Genomic DNA, 19,474 nt, shown 5'->3' with positions numbered 1-19,474 from the left:
TCGTTGAAATGTACGTTGACATTTCACAATTTTTATTTGATTTCTTTATACATATTTGTTTAATAAATTATCAGCAACGCCAAACATAACAACAATAAATTACGCATAAATACACGTACACAAACATGCACACACATGCACACCAGCAAACAAGCTACGTGTCTCGCATTCATTGCAGGCACTTAAACATAAGAAAATGTCATTTCGCTTTTATCAATAATTCTATTTCTGAAAACAGCCAACAGCAGCGAAAAAAGCCATTAACAAAAAGAGAAACAAATAAAAACAAAAAACGGCAAAATAGCAACAAAAATGGCAATCGCATTGCAAAAACATACCAGCTTTTGGAAATAGAAGCGCGAAAAGAGAAGAAAGCAATGCGAATATGACATTAGACGAGCAGCGGCGAATAGAATTATTAAGAAAACGTTTGGAGCGTTCGCAAATTCGATGCAAAAACAGCGAACAACATACGGTCATTCGCAGATATGTTCAAAAGGTGGGTAAGCGCATGCACACACACACACACATATGCACGTATATGCGATACGATGTTTGGCACTGACGTCATTTGTCCTTGATGCTAAGCAAAGCACAAAAAATGCTCACAAATTTCAATGCACTCGCAGCTAAATAATAATCAACACATTATTGTTGTTGTCATACAATAACACAAATATCAAAATACGTGGATAACTTTGGACGGTTCTACATAGCACATACATACATACACATACAACTATATACAGATCAATAGCAAAAGCGATAGCAACAGCAACGTCAGTAACTTCGAAAATTTCATCTTTATAAGGCGGTAAGGGCAAATGCTAGCGCTAAGCGGCTAGTGCTGCTAGCTCAGGAGCTTTTATTTGGCACTTAAGGGTTCATATGCACCTGCAGGTCCAAGAAATACTCTTTGCTTAATTTTGAGAATTTTTAAAGCATCTCCCAAGTAATGATCGAAGGACTCGTCAACATATTTAAAATTTTTTACACGTCCGTTTCTCGGCAAAAAGCTACTTATTTGGCTGAACCACCGCTATCGGACCACTGTAGCATGTAGCTACCATACAAACTGGCCGGTAAAACTCGAATAAAAACAATTCCAGATTTCAAAAACAATTCAAAATACGTATACTGTCTTCAACAATCGAAATGTACTTCCTGTTGAAATATAAATTAAATAGCAAAGAAATATTCTCAACTTGCTCTTCGAATTAAATTTTGTGTTTTTGTTAATAATAATTCGAATAAATTTTGTGCTTAGCGTTTGTTACATTCTTGCTGGCTTATTCCGAGTTTGAAGACATAAAAAAATTTCTGTCAAATCCGCTGGAGCGTTGAAGCATGTTGGTCTGTCAGATTGAAAAACTGCATTTTTCAAATCGAGCGAGTCCGCTATTCTGCCAAAAATGTATAATAATAAAATATATGTATATATATAATTAAAAACATATATGTTTTACTAGCTAACCATATATGTATGTATAGCTAAAGATGCAACCAGTTTCCAGAATGACCGTCGCTCTTCGAGTCCCTCCAAAAATTGGCTCAATAGCCACCATTTTGTACCAAAATGTCAGTAAATATGTACTATAATGGATCCTGAAAGAAAATATCGACTCACGTTCCTTCACTGCGAGCATATGTAGATAGTCAATGTTAGCCCTCTTTTCTTTTTTTGAAGAAGAAATAGCAGTCAAACGAAAGATTGCTATTTTTGATCTAAAATTGTGACTTGCAGTAACTGAGGACAACTATTTTAGTATATAAATGTCTCGAATGCATGTGCTTTTTACGACCAAAAATACCGCTTAAGCAGACATATAAATGTCTGAACAATACAGGAAATTTTCCCAAAATTACGCAAAAATCATGAATCTATTTATAAGCAAACGAATAATAAATTCCAAGCAAGTTTCCAAAATGTGCTTGCATGCAAATGCTCACAAATGATTTCATATATTATATGTTTATGTACATACATACATATGTATATATTCTCAGTATATGCCACTTATCACTATATTTTCGTCTTTATTTTTTTATTTTTGTTTTTTTTTTGATAACCAATTAACTTACCTGCTAACTTCTAGCGCACAACAAAGCGAATTTCTTTCCATGGTCAAGGTCGACTGCCGTCGCTTCAAATGCTCACAGTTATGTGCATGTAGGCAAGCATGTCTGCATGGGTGTGTGTAAGTGTGTGCGAGTACATCGTGAGTACGTAAAAATAGTAAACAATTAGAAACTTTTATTCATAGAGAGAACTGCTAAAAATGCTCAACAAGCGTTTTACGTGCATATTTATGTATTTGTGTGCGTGTGTGTGTGTGCTCGTAGCTTAATGGCACACTATTTGAAATATTCTGGTACTCTTAGCAGAAATGCTGTTCTAGCGAAACAACATGAAATCAAGTGCAAGCAAAGCTCACTCGCATCTGAAGACACTAACATGTTCGCAGATTATCTTTGCACAAATGTGTGTGTGCGAGTGTTGATTTCTATCCAGCCTGTGCTAAATAGAGCAAAGAGAAGTCATATTAGGGGTGTTCTGCTCTGTATGCAATTTTATTGTCATATGGCATTTTTGTAAATTTTTCTTTATTTTATCAGAGATCTTCTCTTTTTGAGGAAGATCATTCATTATTTTACAGTAATTAGTTTACATTCCAACTACAGAGTATCCCCCAGACATCTCAGTAAAGAGATAAAGATAAAGAGTGCCAGAAAATTGTCAAAATCCACCAAAAAATTATATTTTTTTATTGAAAAGAGAGTTATTATGTAAAGAAGAGTTCAAGAGAACGAGAAAACATCAAAAGTTTTGAGGGCATATTTAAGCATTGCTCAGTACCAATTCAATTTTGATAATTTTGAGTATGAAAAAAAGTGACAGCACCACTTACAGTTCATGAGTAATATAACCGTAAAGTCATAAAAATTGGTCAAAAAATGTTGATCCATAGTACAATTTTTGAAGATTGAACATAATTGCAAGAGCTAAAGATTTCAGAGGGACATCTAGTTTGAGATTAAAAAAAAGACATTTTCATATTCATTAAAATTTTAAATCGATCTCTTAAATAGTTTTTGAGTTCCAGTAATTTCTCTTAAAAATTTTTCTGTATTTTTTTATAACATACATAAATATTCCCTCAAAATTGATACAGTAGTTTTCTTAATTCCCAAAAATCGCCTCATCCAGGCAATCACAGCAGATGTGCCCCTTGAAGGTCTCGCTTGTTCGCGTACTTTGACTATTGTGCAGATTAATAAGGACATGTGAAGCCGAACCTATGTTATGTTAATTTTTTTTGGCCAAAAATAAGTGCATCCCTAATGTACACATGGACACATATTTGCTTAATTTAAAGACGTGAGTTCAAATATCAACAATAAAATATTTGAACAGTGCTTCGGCGCTATCGAGTGATCCAATCGCCAACTGACCAGCACATAATGCCAACACCAACGCCAAAGCCGGCAATTCAACCTCAACCTCAACCTTGCCAATCTGCCAATGTGCTGGTCGACCAACGACCAATTTATTCAGTCAGTCGGGCAAGCAGTGAACCTGACTGTTTGTTGGCTTGCTTAGATGGCAGGCAGATTGCATCCATTCGAGAGTAATCAAGAAGTAGAACCAGTTTCGTTGCTGCAGTTTTTTCAGCTTTTTCAAATCGTTTTTTGGTTTTTGTTTTCGCATTGGGGAGATATGGCGGGGGTTATGATATGAAAGCTGTCGTTTTGCACTTTTGCGAAAAAATGCTGTTGAACTGCAAATGACAGTTGAAGTTGGCTGGCCTTTTGAAGTTTTGTTGTGTTTATTGTTGCTCTTATCTGCCGTTCTATTCTTTTTTTGAAGTTGCTTGCAGTACATATACATACATACAAATACATATGTGGAGCTTCGCGAATTTAACTTCCCGTCGCAACGGCAACAACCATACTTTTTTGATGTCGGAACGCCCATACGGTTCACCAACGGGTAGTTTTCGTGCTTTATAACTCTGTGTAGTTGTTGCCGCGGATAGTGGAACTTGCTACAGCGGCACAAGGAACGTCACCGCATATGCATGTGTTGCCCTTGTTGTTGCTGGACCTGTATTTGTTGTCATCAGTTAATAGTTGGCGGCTGCTGTCAATGTCTGGCTGAAAACATGCGAATTCGCTGAATTGTGACCAGCGTCGGGTTGATTATTAAAATATTTTGTACCAACAGCTTGAAAAGAACACACATAGTCGGTTCTCGTAGTCAGTCTCGTAGTTTTTCAATTTTTTTTGGTAATTATCATAATGAAGAAATTTATTTGAAGATATTTATTTATTTTAACTACCTATTCCTAGCCTTACTTATAAAGAACAGGTGAACTGTTATCCAATAAGAACACTCAGACTCGCTTAGAAGAGATTCTGATGATGAACATCAAGCTTCATTGTCTCATCGTGTAATAAATATTAGGATTCGTATAACTGAAAATGAAAATGATTATCGGTTTTAATCTGCAAACCAACACTAAATTTCAAAGTCAACTAATTGTCAAGGTCTTAAACAGATTTCGTGAAAAGAAATACACGCCTGAGTAACAGACATTCCATGGGCTTATCAAAAGATCTTACAACGTTTATTTTCTAATTTTATAGAGAAAGCGCAATGTCTTCTCTAAGACATGTTGCAAGACCGGTTAAAAATAGTTGCTGGGAAGTTCAACTGCCCAAAAGCCCAGACCATGCCCCTTCTGTTTACCATTTATTCCGGTCGAGGGCATTTCCACATTGGAATACGGTTCACATCAGAAGAGCCTTCATTCATTCTTGGGCGCCAAGCCGGCTCAATTCTTTTGGGTTGTGATTCTCAAAATCCCAAAACGGTGGACAAAGGGTTCTAGCTGCATACAGACAATACACATGTTACCCTTTTACCTTACTTACTTTAGTACGCCAACAAACATAATGTCCAAAAGACCTAAATAATTGAAGTTTTTTGTAGTTGATATTTAATTTATCTCAGTCTCGTTGACTTTATTGGAAAAAGAAATCATATTCGTTCCACTTAAGTTCCAACCGCTTCGAAACATCGTCCATCCACCCGACCGTGTTCTCCTTATTGAACCTTTGTCGCCGAGTGCCACACCTTTGTACTGTCTTCATTTTGGCATAGAGAAAATGGTAACTCAGGGACTTTGTAACCATGAAATGTGCAAAATTTAAAGAAATTAACTTGGACTCCGTAGTTGGTTTTAGTTTCCTGGACTCAGATAAGCCATCGATTTGGAAATTGGAACTTTTCGAATTGGAATGTTGAAACATTGAACTTTAAATACCAATATTTTATTGCTGTGAAAAATAACCTTTACAAGAGCATTTATTACACATATACCAACTAAATATATGAACATGGAAATTTATATGATAACCTAACCGATCAAGGGTTTGCAACCAACGGAAAACGTTTAGTAGTTCTTTCTCAACTCGGTGTTTGATGTAATCTTCAAAAACGTAATACTAGATACATATGTATTTTTATTCAAGAATTAAGAATAAATTTGAGTGTGCTTGTATATTGTTATTATAACGAAAGTCTTAAATAAATTCATTTAAATATTTAAAAGCACTGAGAATTTCCCGTATTTCTGTTATCAAGCCGTTTTTTTCCTTCGTACAGCCACACCCATATGAACTAATTCTTCGAGTTCATCGGAACACCAGAGGGAGTGTGCGAACTATGCATGTAAATGAGATCGAATTTGGATATGTGTATGTAAGCATATGTACATGTATGTGTGTAATATGTAGCATTCGACAAGTCATGGACCATGTAGACGAGTCGAAAAGCATGGAATTTGAAATTTCATCAACGCATAACAACACATACATATGTACATATATGTGCATACGTACACCCTTGTACACGGGTCTAAATTTAAGTCAAAGCACAAAATAAAAAAAGTTTAGCCGTATACATATAGATGATGGAGCCCTAAAAATCCGCACAAGAAGAAGAAGACATGGAAGAAAATCGCTAAAATGAAAACGAGTTTCAACAGTTCAGTTAGGGCAGCGGCTTAAGCTTCAGCGCTAGTTTTCGATAAATGTGCTCTTAGAATGCGTACACTTATGTGCTGTATAATGTGGGTACATACATACATATGCATTTGTGTGTGTTCATGTGTGCAGCATCCTTTGCGTTCTTTTATAACTAAATGGCTTCGAAGAACGAAGCGAAACGAAACTTTGGGTGCGGCAATTAAATCACAAACACAGGCAACGCATACACACACATATATTCGTATACATACATATGTACAAGTAGGTATGCATGTATATTTGAACGATATATTGGCAAACGTTGATACGCAAATACAATACACATAAAAATTCCAATGAAATTCATCGATATCAGCCCAGCCAGTCAGCCGGCCGGCCAGCCATTCTTCGGTTCGGTCAGACGAGTGTGAATATGAATGCTGTGGCAGCGACTGTGAGCCCGTGTAGTGCCGCATACCTTAAGAGCAACCCTTTCCCAAAACCGACGAGACAGCAGACCTAAGTCGCCTGACTTTCCAAATGCTCGCGATCATTCAAGTCGGACGCCTGGCTACCTTTTTCGCGAGTATAACGCCAAACCAAAAACAACTACATTAATTGTGTTGCACAAAAACAAAGTAATCATCATGAGTTGGCGGCCGCTGACCAGCTTCACAGACGTACAAATGTATGTTCGTGCATATGTGAGCGTTATATTGTGATCGTAGTGCCTACACATTTCGGTTGGTCATTGATCGATGATCCAAAGCGATGTGAGGAGACATTGGCACCGACCTACTGATACGTCTGCACGCTGGAAGACACGTGTGTGTTTGTGTGCGGGTAGATGTACACACACACGCTTGCTCGCAGATGTCCACACATACATTTAACTTCTTTAGATATAGACACACTCATAGGCATGCGATATCAACCGAGTTCAACTAATATGTACATACATATGTATGTACATACATATATACTTATCCCAAATAAATGGAAACTGAAGCTCGTTGCAAGCAAGGATTATTTACACGTTCACCAGACATTTGGCAGACGTTTTGCGAAGCCCAGTTGCAGAACACAACAAGTCTTACTTGAATCCATACGTTTGTATGTATACATGTTAATGTGGTTTAAGGTAATAAATGTGTGCGAGACAAGTTAATGAACCTGCGTGATCACAAAGGAAATGCCCTGACGCCCTCGGGTTAAATTTAGTATATTGCCAAAGATCCACACATGAGTTCATGCACAACTTGTGAGTAGCATCCTTATATATTTTGAAGTTGTGCTCTACTCGGAAACCTTGAAAAAGTTAACATTTACAAGGAGAGCGTAAGTGATACTTCGCTTTCTATAAAAAAAAAACATATAAGTAACTATAACTCTCTATTTCTATGTCAATTTTATATCGGTTCCTCGTCTCTCGTAATCTCACGTTTTGGGCTTGTTGCTTTTACTTCAACCGCTATTCCGTTCTAATGAATTATCTACATTATCCGTTACTATCCGGACTAAAAAATAACATAATATTTGCATATATTTTTATACACTCAAATCATTATTATTGCCTTCAAAATAGGACTTTTTGAGTAAATACAGGCACACCAATTTTCCATACAATTTTTAAGGCTCCGCAGGCAGGACCTTTAGTGTCTTCAGCGAATTACTTTTAATAGTTTAATGGAATCTTGGCGAGTTCTCGGAAGCTGATTTTACAATTTTGAAAACGGAAAAAGGTTTCAGGGAGTCAAGTCGAACGAATGCTGTGGCTAAGCTAGAATATGACGGCGCCTTACGTGGTGAAAAATTCATGAATTTTCTGTTCATACATATTTTCACCTAGACACCTCAAATGACCAAGCAGTTTTTCTTACGATTTTCAAGAATTTATTTTTAACTTTCAATGTAAAGTAGGCTTCCCAAATAACTTCTTCAACTATTCCGTAGTCTTGCTTTTTTCTTTTTCATAAAAAAACCTCAGACAAGCATTTCACGTCACAAACAAACAGTTGCCAAACGCGTAATAATTGGCTACATGTGGAGAGCAAACTTAATACTACCAATTAAGAAAAAAAAATTTTGTAACCATTCTGCTTGCGGACAGATCTCAAATGGGCCAGTCCAAGTCAAATTTGATCATATGCTATTATAAGAGATTTTATTTGGCATTTCTAGCAGGTACTTTACTTAGAGAGAATTTATTAAACATTTTTATAAGCACAGAACTGTTAAGAGTTAAAAAAAATCAAAGAACTAGAAATGATGATGTCCGGCCAAAGGCATATTAATCAAGCTATGCGCGAATTAGTAAGCAGCATAGTGATATTACATGCCAAAACGGAAAATTTGGGAAATCAAGCGAGAAGAGTTTTGATAGGGAAACCATCGCAAGTACCCACCATTGGAAGAGATGCAAATACCCCTAAAAGAATGCGAGAGGCAACAGGCTATCAACCACCTACAAAAAAGCAAAAAAAATGTAAACGAAAAGCCGCAATTGTGGTACAGTGGAGCAGCAAAATTAACCCAAGAGGAAAATACGACTAGTCTAAACACAAGTGAAAGATGGGTAGACGTTGTAAAAAAGAAAAAACCTTTGGAAAGGAAGATCAGAACAAAACCAGATGCCATAATCATAACAAAGAAGGATGGTGCGTCATATGCAGATATTCTGCGAAAAATTAAAAGCGACAGCGGGCTTGAAGTACTGGGTTCAAATGTAACCCATATTCGTAAAACGCTAAAAGGAGATTTACTTATTGAACTAAAAAATCGTGGAGAGACGAAAGCCGAATCTTTCCAAAGCGCCCTGGAGGGGGTGGTTGGCGAAATGGTTAAGATACAGCCCAAGACCCACAACGTCACGATTACGTGCAAAGATCTCGATGAAATTACAACTCCTGAAGAAATCTGCGCAGCACTAAAAAGGGAGTGCGGAATCGAAAATCTGGAGATATCGAGTGTGAAAAGCAAATAGCACTTGTATGCCTGCGTGCTCAAGATGCCAAGGCCGCACTTAAAATTGGGAAAATAAAGATTGGGTGGTCGATCTGTCGGCTTCGAGAATATTCGCCTGTTCCTAGATGCTATAAGTGTTTCCACCTGGGTCACATGGCGCGAAATTGCTGCAGCTCGACAGACAGATCTTCCCATTGTACACGCTGTGGAACCGCGGGACATTTAGCGAAGGTATGCACAAACGTCCCTAGCTGCATGCTCTGCAAAGGGGAGCACTCAGTATTGAGCACGACTTGCCCAAAGTATCTCGAGATGATGAAGTCTCTAAGTAAATGAGGATACTACAGTTAAACCTTAACCATTGTGCAGCGGCCCAGGATCTGCTAGAACAGACAGTCATAGAAGAGAACATTGATGTCGCCATACTAAGTGAACAATACTCCCAGCGTCCGGAAAGTACATGGATTGCAGACAAATCTGGCAAAGCAGCAATATGGTCCTGCAAAGGTCAACCTTTTAAGACCTGCTCCAGAGAAGCTCATAACTGCTTCACATGGGCCAATATACATGGGATATATTTTGTAAGTTGCTATGCTCGTCCCAGCGCAGCAATCACCGAATTCGAAGATTTCCTTTTAAGACTTTCGTTAGAAACCAGAGGCAAAACACCGATTATAATAGCGGGTGATTTTAATGCTTGGTCAACTGCATGGGGCAGCAGATGCACAAACCATCGAGGGCGGCTAATTCAAGAATACCTGAGTCAAACGCACCTAACAATAGTGAACACCGGAACACAAAATACGTACCAAAAAGGGAATAAAGGATCTATTATTGACATTATGTTTGCAAATGTTTCGCTTAGTAGGCACATTAAGTGGGCGGTGTCAAACATGTACACAAACAGCGATCATATGGCAATTATGGCACAAATCTCGTACTCCCGAGAGCCCGAACTTCTTAGCAGAAACACTTTCCGAAAGCGAAGCTGGAAGCAACAGGAGTTCGACCCAGACTTGTTTGAGCTAGTCTGGAGTGCATCAAAAGTATCAGGTGACGACACCGCCCACTTGGTATCGACAGTGCGAAATGAACTGGTCGCAGCATGTGATGCAACAATGCGTAGAATATCACATCGCAATAAGCGGCGGCCTGTGTATTGGTGGAATGAGGAAATTTCCACGCTGAGAAAGCTTTGTCACTCAGCCAGACGGCGTCTGCAGCGTAACCGGAGTGAATCAAACCAAAACCGCCTTAGAGATGAATATAAAAGCCTCAAGAAGCTCCTAAAGTCGGCAATTACCCGGAGCAAAAAATCATGATTTGAGAAGCTCTGTGAGGAAGCAAACATTGACCCATGGGGAACTGCTTACAAAATCTGTATGTCGAGATTTAAAAATAAGCAGCAGCAACCTAAAGATGCCTCTTTTATGGGAAAAGTCGTCGAAACATTGTTCCCGAGACACGACCAGATTTCCTATGCTAAGCGACGAAACGAAGCTGCAGTTTCACCCCCGTTAGTCACGGAAGATGAGCTATTGGCCATAGCTAAGAAAATCAAAAACACCAAAGCGCCTGGGTTGGATGGGATACCCAACAGGGCCCTGAAGGAAGCTATAAGCTCAAAGCCTCAACTATTCGCTAAAATGTACATAAAGGAAGAGATGTTCCCCGAGGCGTGGAAAGTACAGCGATTGGTTCTGCTCCCAAAACCAAAGAAACCACCTGAAGAACCCTCATCGTACCGACCACTGTGTATGCTCGACACAATGGGTAAAGTGTACGAAAATATAATAAGAAACCGCTTGGAGTTAGCAATCCAGAAAGCCGGCGGACTATCAGAGAGACAATACGGCTTTATAAAAAAGAGATCCACGATTGACGCACTACGAGAAGTCGTTGATACTGCGAAATGTGCAGTAAGTGGCAAAAGATGGAAAGGTGTCACAAAAAAGTACTGCGCGCTGATTACCCTGGATGTCAAGAATGCGTTCAACTCGGCAAAATTGGCACACATAATCAAAGCCCTGGATGAAATACGCGCCCCTGAATACCTCATAAACATTATATTGAGCTATTTTAAAAACAGAAGGCTGCTTTTTGATACAGACGAAGGTACCAAGAGTTACTCTATCTCGAGTGGAGTACCTCAAGGGTCAGTGTTAGGCCCACTATTATGGAACCTCATGTATGACGGGGTGCTAAAAAGACAGCAACCAACAGACGTGAAGCTAATAGCGTATGCGGACGATCTCATGGTGGTAGCAGTGGCCAAACAATTAGCCGACCTAAGAAACAAATGCAATGAGTGCTTAAATGGTCTACGGCATTGGTTCTCTTCTATGAGTCTGGAACTGGCGGAGCAAAAAACTGAAGTTTTGCTCATAAGCACCAGGAAGGTAGAAGAACAAATAGAGGTCACCATAGGGGAGTGCGAGATAACCTCGCAGCCGCAGCTGAAGTATCTGGGAGTAATATTAGATTCTAAATTAAAATTTAAAGAACACCTGGAGTATTCCTCCAGTAAATCAAACAAAATTTACAATGCTCTATCGAGAATGATGACCAATGCAGGCTGCGTGCGTTCCAGCCGGCGATTCTTACTAGCGAAAGCAATGAGCTCCGTAATACTGTACGCAGCACCAGTATGGATACAGGCAATGGATATAAAAGCGTATGCTAAACAAATAATTGCCGTGCATAGGCTTTCTGCAATTCGAGTAATAAGTGCTTTCCGGACAACATCAACCGACGCTGCTGAAGTATTAGCCAGCATGCCGCCCATTGCCATCCAGGGAGATGAACTCGAGCGTTTATATCATCTATCAGCGCCTAAATCAGTATCGGCAAAGACAGAGGAGAGGAACAAAAGCATTAAAATGTGGCAGGAGCGGTGGAATTCCTCATCTAAAGGGCGTTGGACCCACCGACTGATACCGGACATCCACTCGTGGATAGACAGACGACATGGAGACCTAGACTTTTATCTGACTCAAATACTTAGTGGACATGGGTGCTTTAGAAGCTACCTTTTCAGATTCCACAATGACATTAGTCCGAACTGTCCGACATGTACAGAGCATATAGAAGACTCTGAGCATGTACTATTTTATTGCCCTCGATTTTCAAATACAAGGGGAAAACTAAAAACCACACTCGGTGGTGGTTTTACGGTCGATAATTGAACGACACTCATGTGTCAGTCGACTGATAATTGGAAAGCTGTCAGCGAAGCGTCAGCATCCATAATGACAAAACTGAGACTTTTTGAACAAATTAGGCGTCCGTCAGTCCGCACAATAGAGGAGACTTAAATGTCCTGTCCCTCCCACGAAGTAATACTTAATCGGTGGTTCCGTGGGAGAGCCATGAGTTGGGAGTAGGTTAGGTTTAGCGGATTAAAGTTCCGCACTCCGGCTTTCGATGCAAAAAAAAAAAAAAAAAAACCCAAAAAAAAAAAAAGAACTGTTAAGAGTTAATATGACGAGTTGAGGAAAGCTCTCAATCACTGTTTTTTCGATATTTTTAATATTTGGTTAGCTACTACTGGTCAGTTGCTATATTTTTGATGGATCTGTGATCACAGTATGAACTAGCTTGGAACTTCATTGATTTCGAGTACACAGTTATGTTAGATTAAATGACGCAACCAGCTAATTGAACTCTGTATATAGTTTATTTAGTTTTAAAATCAAAATTTTAAGGACTGAGATACTTATCAGCTTAACATGAATGAAATAAAGCCAATAATGTTGGGTATTTATGAGGACAATGCAAGACTCGCGGAGAATTTTTAGCAACAACAGTCGCTTGAAGGGAGTTTAAAGTTTTCATGGTAAAAAAAAAATTTCGAATTTATTTCTTGAAATTGAGTAATTTTATTCGGACCTTTTGTACATTATTGAGCATATATAGGGAAATTTTTTTGTCACTTTTTTAGTTTATAAATTTTAGACGCGTGTTTCTCTCGTGTTTAGTGGAAATATCAGTTTTTACTTTAAGGAGGCGCTTCTGGAGATTCACCGTCACTGGCTTATTTATTAACATTTTTCATTGAAAATTTTTTTAATATACTTCAAAAGTTGTACAATAATATTTCATTAAATTTAATAAAATTATATTACTCAAGTCGCCGCAAAAAAAAACACAAATGTATCCTTTTTTTTGCCTTTAAAACATATTTTTTCATATTTTACAAAATGCACGCTAACTTGAAAAAGGTCATAACTCAAAATTACATTTAATAATTTAAATTTATGTGGTTTTAATGGTAATTATGCGATATTTAATGTATGTATGTGTAAGGTTATGCGTACGAACAAAGCTTTCAAACACAAATTGCGTTCATTGTGCATTCTCTGCTGCACCAAAGTTCATTTGTGGCTGTTTGTGTATGTACATATGTATGTATGTATAACCCTGTCAGTGCCTGCATGCATATGTGTAAGATTGTAATTAATGCGCACAATTATTTTGCTTTATTCGACAAGTTCATTGACATTCATTTTGCAGCAACACTTAACAAAACAGCCAATAATAGCATCCCAGGAAGTACATGCTCGAATATACATACATACAAGTATATATTGCACGCGCTCACACACACATACGTACGAACGTAATAAGTTATTGCCAATGACCGCCGACCCACCCGAGTGAGAAAACCTTAAAAATATCCACAAAATGAATTGGCGAATCTCGCGCGTCAACAGCTGCACGATTACGCAAAGCGATTATGAAATGCATTTGAATTGTGCTTCGCCTGCTTCTTCCTCGCCTCGGTAATTTAAGGAAACGAAAGCTGGCTACCGCGAACAAAGAACGTCCTGCAGCCGCAAAAACCACACTCAAATGAAAAAAAATGCAATTGAAATGTAATTGTGATTCAGCGCATGTGCAAATTAGCGGCTAAGTCATTCTCGCGCATAATTTGCTCCTTGCAACGAGCGAATGCGAATTGCATCGCATTTAAAAATAACTACGCGAGCTATTGTATTAAGCTATTTTTGCTTGCGCTTGTAGATCGGCAATCAGCCCGAACTGGTTGGGCTTGCCAGTCTGTGAGGAAAAAGTAAAAGTTGGCCTCGATCTACATACAATGCATACATACGTACATATGTATGTAGATGTGTTAATGCGCATATGTGTATTTGTGTGTATGTAGCGGTATACATTTGTGGATTTTCCTCCATTAAAACTGAAGTTGCTCCAAATGTCAACTGTCAAATTTCCATTTTCACTCACGGCCTCATGCCGTCCCACAGCGAACTGGGCCCACAAGCATTGCCATGAGCGAGCTTACGCGCTTCAAATTGTAACTGTTTTACAACGGCGCTAATCAATGTACGAATTGCATACATAAATAAGTGCGTATTTACATACATACATACATACATACCTAGATTTAAGATATAGCATACAATATATACAGAGGTGGTCAAAAGTATTTTCACAACGAACTTTTTTGCACATTCCACAGAAATCGTATTTTCTTGCTGTCGTTGTTGTTGCTGTGAAAAAAACATTATATGTTGTTGTAGACCCAAACATATGCTGAAGCTACACAAGTAAATTTCGTAAGGAGAGCGTTACATACCATAGGATCGAATAAAGAACAAGTTATCTAATGATTAACGGTAGTCAAAAGGACTTACACAAAGCTTAAACTTTAGTTTCTTGTATTTTTTATCGAAAATTTTCAAATTTTGTATAATATTTAGCCTTATTAGCCTAACTCACTGTAATAAGGATGTGAATTAGTAATTGCTTACATCGCCTTTCGCTGACAATTTTGACCAAATTTCGAATATTTCAGTAATTGTGTCATTACGTTTTCGTTCCTTATCAGTTTTCCCCTGAACGGGGCCCAAACATTTTCAATAATGTTAAGGTCGGGGCTCTGCGGAGGCCATGGAAATACAACTTGATTTGTTTCATTTCAAAGTTTCGTAGGTAACCATCCTTTATGATAAGGAGCGTTGTCGTGTTGTAAAATCCTGTCGACAGTAGGGAAAGGCCGATTGCCGGATACAAAGGTGTAGTAGTATAAAATTGTGATATATCCGGACAAAGCAGTAAAAAGACATACATCACCGTGCCACTTTAGAATCTGTTTAGCGGCTGATCTGCATCTTGCTTCTTGGGAGAGCGACCCGTCAGCCTGGCCCGGTCAGCTGTTTCAGTCTTTGATTGTGTTTTTCTCGAAGTATCGTTTTCAAAGTGGGTGGACATGATTTAACAGAAACTAATGAACGATCTTATTGAAATGTTTTCACAGTTCTCCTAAATAGTGTGGTGTCGTGATTGATCAAATGTTTTGTTTTTTAACTAAATTGTAATCCGTTTTCCTCGAATTTTAGCAGCAATTTACGAATTCCGAAGCTGAAACGCCACTTTTAAACTTGGTAACAATCTCTGAGCGACTTTCAGTCGACAATTTCTTTATGCTACTTAGAAGCAAATCAAATTCAGGAAATAATGATAATTCGCAATGTGTCAATAATTTTGACTATCTCTGTATCAAGTCTTGGTTCTTTCAACACTATAATATAGCCATACTGCATTGGTTCTTCACGATTTTTTTGTTTCAAAAAAACTCGACTCATGTCGTTCAGTCAACACCGTATTCGCCTGATTTGGTGTCGTGCTATTTACAGGCCCAAAAGGAAAATGCGAGAATGCCATTTTGACACGATTAAGGGGCCACTGCATAACAGCCTAAAAACCGTCGATTTTTGAGATTAAAACGAAAACTACCCTGCCGATTGTTTTCAAATATTTGATAAATAATTATTCTTATTTAAGAGCTAAAAAAGGTGATGAACCAAAAAAAAAAAGTCTCCTTAAACTTGAAATTATTACACGTACAATGACCTATGATCAAAACTTGACCAAATGGCGACGTTTAAAGTATTTGAATTTTACGCCAAATTTTTGTCAAAAACGGGCCTGCCAATATCCGAGTTTTGATCGGATCAAACACCGATTCAGTCATTGTATGTAGAATTACCATATACTTATATACTTGTTGATTAGGAAATTTCATGATAATATGACATTTTAAAAAATACAAAATCTCTCACGCTGCTTTAATTTGTTTCTGGGGAGAACGATTAGTTTTTTATTCCATTTGGTGTCGAACTCTCATAGAAACAGTCTCGACTGTCGAGGACCAGGCGCTTATTGCCAGTGACGATTCTTGTCTTTTTCGCAAGGAAATCAACTAACTCATTTCTATTGATTCATCTTCCCAAGGGATCCATGCCAGTAAGATGCTATTTTAAGTGGCAGCCCAGTTAAGCACTTCAGTTCCATTGTTGATTTCAGCGGGCGGGTTGCATGCCGCTTGACTATCGCTAAGAATGAAGTTATTGTTATATAGGCATCGAGAATGTTTTAAAGGATAGGAAATCTCTTACCAGCTAAATTTGATTGATTATGCTTATACATATAATCCGAGACTAAAAAGGATTTTGAGTCGCTCTCAATTACACTATGACTCCTCATGTCAGAGTAGCACTCAGAAACAAAAGCCTACCGAATAAAACAACAAAAAAACAAAAAAGGAACGCAACCATACGTTGAAAATAAGTACAATAATTGAATACAATTGATATTTATTGACTCAAGAACCAATGTACACGAACGATGGGCGAGCTGCAAAACACTCATTTCACTTCAGTACAGGAGGAACTTCAACTAAATTCAATAATATACCGCCTGTTAACCATTCTTTTCAATTTCTGAACCGCACCTGCGCTAATATAAGAACAACGAGAAAATGCCACTAGAGGTCGCTCGAGTACTTTAGACAAGTTCGGAACTACTTAAAACAGCACATCCACTGTATTAACAGCGCCATCTGCCGACCGATAGCCGCTGACAGTGAGCCCAGAGAACGTCAAATATATGTAAATATGTATGTATTTGACATTCTCCGTTTGCTGTCGAAATTCTCCCTTTCGTACCAGAGAATGTATATTTATGTATTCCTAAAAATACACAAAATGATAATCATATCAATTAATATGATTGCATGTGAACGTATAAAATTATATGCAAAAGGCCAACATACTTCTGTAATAGCAATGTATATTTCTGAGCGTAATTTTCATTGAATGCTCAGCTCTATTCACGCGCCACTGTTAAAATTTCTCCTTCTGAGCCAGCTGTGGTGAAATTCACTCATCGCATTTTGTTAGCTTTTGACAGTGCACACGCTTGTCCGTTGTTGGGCCTTCTCTATAAATATTCGTTCTCTGTTCTCCGTTTGCTGTCGAAATTCTCCCTTACGTACTTTTGCACTTCTCCTTCATTCTTTGTGTAGATTTTGTTCCATTCTAGTTTTGCAGTGCAAAATCACTTTTCGGTTCTTGCGGAGCTAATAGTGAAAATAGCGTAATTTTTGTGCTAATTTGTAAAAATAAATACAAAGAAACATTGCAAAGTTGCGAAAACTTTGTCCAACCTCTAAGAAATAGAAATACCGGTGTAAACGGCAAATGTTCTGAAGTTTCTCCATTTTACGTCGAAAATATGCAAACTACAAAAGGTTGTGAAAAAATTTCCTAAAAAAAACAGCAACAACGAAAAGCTTAACGAAAAAAGATGAGTGTGGTGCATTGGGCAGCAGTGTATAGTGAAATATTAGGCAGCAAAGTTGCATTAAGTGCTTAAATGAATAGAAACGATATGTTGAAGTGAAATAAAAATTGTTGCAAATTGTGAAATTGGTTGCGGAAAATATGTCCAAATATCTATTAAGCCACCGACTTCACGGCTTATTTTGAGCAAAATTTGTATCTAGTTAGAACAGTGAAAGAAATATCAAAAGTTGAGCGATAGACAATGGTAAAGCAACGACGCTGGCAGTGCAGTAGCGTCGAGTAGGCAAAGACGTGAAGGAGGAACTGTGGCAGCGCGGTGAAGCAGCTGATTTTCGTTGTTGTTCCGGTGGTGGCGGCTGCGCCAACTGCGACAGCACTTACAATTTACAAAAACAAAAAAGTGAGTTTGGTGAAAAACACAAAACAAAAATATAAAAGAAAACATTTATTTACTATTCCATCAAATGTTGTTGGGAAATCGTTTCTTATCACAATTTATCAAAAATATGTTCGTAAATATTGTGGCGCAACATTATCAAACATTGGTAGCGGGAAAGCATTTATGACTGCACCTACACCTATTTAAAGCAATGCCTTGATATTAAATAATTTGTTTGTTTGCTTTTCTTTGCTAGTGTTTTCGTTGTTTTTCTAAAGCTTTGAGTAGCATTTGTATTGAAAATGAGTAAAACAAAAAAATATGTGGTTAATACAGTGATGTACGGTATTAAAGCATAGTTGTGCGAAAAGTGTTGTATATTGGGCACAATTCCGATTTCTTTGGCGCCGCAATTTGAAGGTACCGTTGGAAAGAGGAAGTCCTCCTGATTAAAAAATATATAGGGTCATAGGTACCGCAAACGCTTAGTTTACGAGATATTCAACAACGAACATTTCAACAAACTATTTTACCACATTATACACATTGTCATTTTTCATTTCAAAAATACTGCTTTAAAATAAAACATTTTACACTTTTACAGTCATTTTACCGAAGATCTTTATTTTAAAAAAAAATCATGTGAGTGTAGATAATAAATTTTTTCCCAAAAAATGGATATGTTCTTTATTTAATTTAATAAACAAATAAGTAATATTATATAGTAATATTATATAATATTATATATATTGTCACCTAATATACAAAAAAACGTAAACGTTTGCTGTTTAAGATGTGGCAAGGCTTGTTTTCCTCATAATTGTAAACAATCTAACCTTTTCAACGATGAGTGTGCTAAGTAAATTAATAAATTTAGGTAAAATATACCAAAATTAAAGTGAAATGTGAACTTATTTCAATGTTTAGAAGTATATAATAAGTAGTAGTATATTTAAATTAAATATTCATATACACAAAAAATTTTTGAACTTTTAATTGCATAAAAACTAAAAGTTATTTTTATATTATTTTTGGATATTCCTTCTCTGGAGAAGCTCCCCTATCCGCACATACCCCATTTATACGGAAATTCGGTTTTTTACCCCTCCGCCAAAGTAATCGGAATCGTGCCGTATATTGTCCCGAAATACTGCTCAAAACATACACTGACGAAAAAAATAGTGTAGATAATAAATTTACTAAATGGCTTATTAGTTGTTATAGTAGAAAAAGATTTGGTTTAAATATTCATATACACAAAAAATTACAAATTGCATGAAAAAGTAAATGAAAATATAACAAAAATACATTTCAGGGGTACGAATAGCGGAGATCAAGGCGAAAAAACTGAAGACGTCTCGGTATCGGTCCGATCAGGGTTATTTTTAGAGGCACGAGAAAATGTGCGAGTACAACTAATAGTGTGTTTTTGTTTCCTGCCATTGGGATATTATTTGTTTTCTGTATTTCTTTGGTTCCTTTTAAAAATTTATAG

The 19,474-nt window shown here is 37.5% G+C and overlaps 1 protein-coding gene and 1 long non-coding RNA gene across 7 annotated transcripts in view; one reads left to right on the top strand and one right to left on the bottom strand.

The window, feature by feature from the left end:
• Positions 1-1,110: 1,110 nt before the first annotated feature.
• Positions 1,111-13,731, bottom strand: LOC126762940 (uncharacterized). The gene is made up of 4 exons (XR_007667537.1): positions 13,646-13,731; positions 2,083-2,184; positions 1,475-1,605; positions 1,111-1,398 (listed from the first exon to the last, which is right to left on the bottom strand). It is a non-coding gene; the product is annotated as an uncharacterized LOC126762940 (long non-coding RNA).
• A 3,599-nt stretch (positions 13,732-17,330) lies between these two features.
• LOC126762932 (protein encore) overlaps positions 17,331-19,474 on the top strand; it is a 67,700-nt gene continuing 65,556 nt past the window's right edge. For 4 of the 6 annotated variants that reach the window (XM_050479997.1, XM_050479999.1, XM_050479998.1 and 1 more), the window contains exon 1: positions 17,331-18,000. The gene's annotated coding sequence lies outside the window, so the exon portion shown is untranslated. The remainder of the gene's footprint in view (positions 18,001-19,474) is intronic. The other 2 variants (XM_050480001.1, XM_050480000.1) reach the window with 1 other exon arrangement.

This window comes from Bactrocera neohumeralis, chromosome 6, assembly GCF_024586455.1.
Source record: "Bactrocera neohumeralis isolate Rockhampton chromosome 6, APGP_CSIRO_Bneo_wtdbg2-racon-allhic-juicebox.fasta_v2, whole genome shotgun sequence".
NCBI lineage: Eukaryota > Metazoa > Arthropoda > Insecta > Diptera > Tephritidae > Bactrocera > Bactrocera neohumeralis.
This window is presented reverse-complemented; position numbering and strand designations above follow the sequence as displayed.